This window comes from Haemaphysalis longicornis, unplaced genomic scaffold (assembly GCF_048455015.1).
Source record: "Haemaphysalis longicornis isolate Haplotype H1 unplaced genomic scaffold, Haemaphysalis longicornis Haplotype H1 scaffold_6, whole genome shotgun sequence".
Lineage (NCBI taxonomy): Eukaryota > Metazoa > Arthropoda > Arachnida > Ixodida > Ixodidae > Haemaphysalis > Haemaphysalis longicornis.
In genome coordinates, this window is record NW_027526407.1 from 16,050,852 (window position 1) to 16,056,102 (window position 5,251).

Below are 5,251 nucleotides of genomic sequence, written 5' to 3' on the forward strand. Positions count from 1 at the left end.
CATTCGGGTATATAAAACGTTAGCTGCGTAGTTTTTACCAGCGTCCCCGCGCTCACATAATACCTTTATCTCGATAAGGCATTTTTACGGAGACATTTATTCGGCGTTTCAATGATAATTCTAATGCAGCGTTAACTTTTTTACCAAAGCCGGAATTTGGCTTTATTGATAAACGAGCGTGACATTGTTTTGAGGTTACAAAATGGTTATGTAGCCATTAAAAGAAATGTTGCGCAACGAATTCTGACGCACTGCATATTCTTGTTGACGCATGTGGAAAAAGTGTCAGCTTGGACCGGTGCGAAAGTGAACTGCGGAGCAAAAAAAAAGGCCGGGTATCTGCACCTTTCGTTGTGAATGCCGATGAAAGACGATAGTCTACTGGTGGTGCCCCTGCCACGTGAAGGCCTCCCTTTTCTTTCCCGCTCACCTCTCATGCTATTCCTGTACTGTATTGTTCCTCCCAAGATTACACGCTAGAGACTCGGTCGAGTCAATTTAAATTTACCGCGTTCCGCTGCCCCAAGGGGGGTGCCTCGATGCCAGCGCTGCTGTACGGCGGACACGTGCGTGAATTGAGGCACAAGCATGTTGCCCTACTCCGCGAGCGTTTTACGCGAAACGTACCACGTATCTAGTGAAACCTATTTTTACTGTTGCCGTTTGGTTCCTAAATTCCTCCAGAGCTATACTGGCGCGGGCAACAGCAGACGACACTTTTATGCAGTTGATGTAGTATTTCATTTGCTATCGCAAAAACCAAGCAATCGTGAATTTCGTAATAAAAGAACTCTGCAAATATCACTCAGACATTAATTTGCTCCCTTATATTTGAGTAATGCTTTGCTATTGTTCAACATTTTTGCCAATTATGAACATTGACACCGGACTTAGACGCTTAGTTTTGGCTTTGGGAATATGAGACTATTACGCAGCTTCTGTTTCACTTTGGCCGGGTGGCTGAATCAAGTCACATATAGACAGACAGGCAGACAGACAGACAGACAGACGGACCGACAGACAGACACACAGGCCAAAATTTCTGCGTTTATGTAGCCCAAGAAAAACTATCGTCTTTAAAATTGCCAGACGACTGAGATAATGCCTAATTTAAAATTTGAGTGTCGCGCGAACTGCAGGGTCTTGTCTGCGATGGCGCATAAACACTGCTTTGGCGGGGCGCATCTGTGTATGCTGGCGTCGGCGGTGCTGAGCCCGGATAGCTTGCTTAACTGCAGCCGCAGACGAACTGATTGCTACATCGGCGAATGCACCATGGCGCGCGCTATTTTGGGGTGATCTCGTAACGGATCGCCGTCGCGAAGAACGTCTTAGGTTGCACCCTCGGTATACCGGCTTTCCACTTATACTTTCCCCATACTTTTCTCCTCCGCCTTCCTTCGCCCTCTATCTTACGGGCCTGCTCTATCTCTCCGTTACAATGAAGCTAACGGCTAAGGACGCCTTGAAACCATAGGAGCACTCGCTTAAGAGCTGCGCTCAAAGTTGATTTTTCCTTACGAGAAGCTGTTAGAGGCGTTTAGCACCGACAAGTATTGGGTACGGTCACGCAAAGCAGGGGCTTATACTATGTGAGACGGGGGCGCATGGTGCGTGCTGGGGCTCTTTAGCCGCCCTTAACGGCCTAGAGGTGATACTAAAGTTGAGAAATTTTGCCCCACAGCGATATCCTTCGGAGCTTCGGCGCTGTTTTGGCTTTACCGTACGCGTGACCGGCCGTTAACGTATTCTGCGGAACAACATTTGGCTATGAGGAAGAGGACCGCTGGGCCTGGAAGGAATACGGTGGTCGTCAAAATAAGCACAAAGCGACATGACGAGAGTTCAGCGAGATTTTGATTAGCCACCGCCGTGGCCCCCGTCAAATGAAGAATGTTGCGAATGCAGGTAGACTACATAACCTAAAGGAGAATACCAAGCGCATCTAGCTAATAAAAACTGGAAAGTTAAGGATGAAATTCGTCATGGTGGAAAGCATTGAGCTGCGGGGCGCAGAACAAAGGGAGAAAATAATTTGTTTCTTGACTATTGAAGAACTGACTCGAAAACTCGTAACTGCCGAGCCGGCACTTTTACGTTGGAAACCTATGGTCGCTTCAAGGTCACAGGTACAAATAAATTTGCTGTCAGTTCTCTACTTTGTTGTAGAGAGAGATTCACTAATGTTGCTACACAGCACTGTATTTTAAAAAAACCGGAGTATTGCGACAATATGAAGAGTCAGAAACATCTAGCGGTTACAAATGAGTGATGGGTTCAGGCTTTGTGCAATATTCGGGCCACAGTTAAATGACTTATGCCCCCTTTTGTAGCATAGCAGCAGTACAAATGACATCTTTAGTGCTTTGTCACTGAGATTTTTTTTCCGCCCTGTTTGTGCAGAAAGGTATTGTAAATACCACGCATGCCATAATGCCACTTAAGAAATCTTACAAGCGTGGACACGGGATTCCACACAAGTTGTTCAAGATTGCTCGACATTATATTTCGGACGATTCAAACCGAAGCAAAAGAAAAGGTAATATCCTTAAGCTCTGCATCCTGTGTGAATGAGGTGGCTCTTGACGTTACGGTCGTACTACCGAAAAAAAAAACGGCAAAAATTTTTTCGAATTGTCCAGGGGTTGTATTTTGGCTAAGTTATTAATTATCGACAGTGTTTAGTTACAAATATTGACTTATGAATACACAATTTTCAACTGACTACTAGACGTGTTTGTTAATGATTTATCATTTCCAAAAATTCGGTGGCCCTGGTTGTTGCTCATCAGTCTTCTGCTATGTTCTTCGGCGAACATCGTAGTGGTGCATCCCGGTGCTAAAACAAACTTTTGAATCACGCTGGAGATTTTGTTCTTATTGGTCCGTACTCAGGCGAGAGTTTTGGGAAAGCATGAATTTAATGCTTGCAGCCTGAACACGTTACAGCAACTGAGCCATTTTAGGTGTGCGAGCATGGTTATTTAGTATTGGTTGGCAAGTGTGGTTTTAGCTTTACCCGTGCTCATCTTAAGAACCAGCGATGCGGCGTGTAGCCGCGGAAGGGGTGCTGCACCATTTCGCTACACAACCTTCCATGCAGAGAGGAGCCGCCAGGACTGAAGAATATTGGTGAACCGCACACGATGTCAAAACGTGTCGTGTAAGTCACGGGGCGAGGCGTCAGAGGTTGTATTGGACGGATCACAGCAGGCGCTCAAGGGTTTGGCGTCTCCTCGGAGAGGATGCCTGACGGCTTCAATCGGTCGATGGAGACGCGGACGTCCTCCCGTTGATTTGCCAGGTGATTGTTTGTCGTAATGACGAATGACCTGCTATGGTCCGGAGTAAGGTAATTGGAAATGCGCACGCGGAAAGTGTTTTCGCTGATAAAGGTATGCGTGCATGTTGCCAAGGCCTTAAACATGAAGGGAGTCGGCTTGATGTCATATCCTGCTGGAGATGTACGCAAGGCGCCCATAGTGCATCAAAGTAGGGCGACAAACTCTGTAGAATCCGAACTGGTGATGCCAGAAGCAGAAATTTTCCGTGCAGGGAAAGCGGTTACCCGTGGACAAGCTCTGCAGGCTTAGCCGGAATGTCCCGTTTAAAAGTGTCTCGCCGATAAAAAAATTACACCATGTCCCCGAAGGGAACTATGTGGTGATGCAAAGTGCGCCGAAGCGGCTTCGCTTTCTCGCAGTGTAGGATCCGCTGCTCGACGCTGGCGTTTCGAAGCGGCTTCACTTTCTCGAAGTTTAGCACCCGCTGCTCGACGTCAACGTTTCGAAGCGGCCTCGCGTTGCCGAACGCCATCAGGATCCGCCGCTCAGCGTCGACGTTTGCGTTCAACATCTCGAGCTCTCCTCTGCGCAGCCTTGTCTTCAGAGGTGCTCGCGGTTCTGGGAGTGAGCTGGCTGGCGCTGGTTGAAGGTGTGCCAGCCAGTTCGCTGACAGAATTGTTGGCGTCCATTCAGTTCATCGGACAAGCAGCAACTGACGGAGCGGCACGCGGAGAGGAGGAGAGGAGGAGCAGCGAGCGCGCTACCACACAGCTGGTGTATAGAGGGGGAGAGTGGGAGCAGAGCGCGCGCTATCGCACAGCTGGTGTGGAGAGAGGGAGAGGAGGAGAGCGGCGTTAACGCACAGCTAGTGGGGAGAGGGGGAGAGTTGTGGACACACGCCGACGGACATAGCCCCGAGCAAGGGATGCTTTGCATCTAAAAGCAATGACCGAGAGAGCCTTCAGCCAGGTTAAGTTTCACCGCCTGCAAAAAAGCCCGGACGGGGCCGCCCTGCTGCACCGGTTCCGTGCCCGTCCAAACTCACAGATGGGCAAGCTGCTGCACATCTATGAGGAGGACATTGTGGTGCCGCAGCGACCCCCTCTGGAGCCTCCACCGCCCGGAACAGGAGAGGCCCTAGACATCAACACCAAGCTGCCTGGGGTGCGCAGCAAGAGGGCCACTCCGCACCAGGCCATCTACCAGGAGGTGGCTGCCCTGCTGGAGAACCACGCCAGCCTCCACGTCTTCACGGATGGGTCGGTGCTCCCCCGCACGGGCAATGCGGCAGCCGCCTGCACTGCCCCAACACTTGGCGCCAGCCGGGTGTGCCGCCTGCCCTTCCCTGCCTCGTCCACCACCGCGGAACTGGCCGGCCTGCACCTGGCTGCGGACCTGCTGCTCCAGCGGGCAGGCCCAGACTGCAAGGCCCTCGTCCTCACGGACTCCCGGCCAGCCCTCCTGCGGCTGCAGTCGGCTGACCAACCGGGCAGCTCCAGTGGGCACGTGGAGCGGTCGCTGGTGGCCAAACTGCATGCGGTGGCGTCCCGTGGCTGCACTGTGCAGCTACACTGGCTGCCGGCCCACATGGGCATCCCGGGCAATGAGGCGGCCGACGCTCTGGCCAAGGGTGCCCACCAGCCAGGTACCCCTGCCTCCCAGGACGTGACTGCGTTTGATGCCCCACGCCAAATCCTGGCCCGAATGGCCCTGACCAGACACCCGGACCCCCGAGTAGTGTCTGGCCAGGCCCCGCCCGTTCTGCCAGGGCGCCTCACCAGGGACGTCCGGAGCCTGCTGCTCCGGATGCGCCTCAACTGTTGCGAGGTGGCGGCCCTGCTGTACCACCAAGGACGACGCGCCTCTCCCGCCTGTGCCGACTGCCCCGAACCCGAGACGCTGGAGCACCTGCTCCTGTCCTGCCCCGAGCACGCAGCACACAGAGCAGTGCTGCAGGCTGCACTCCA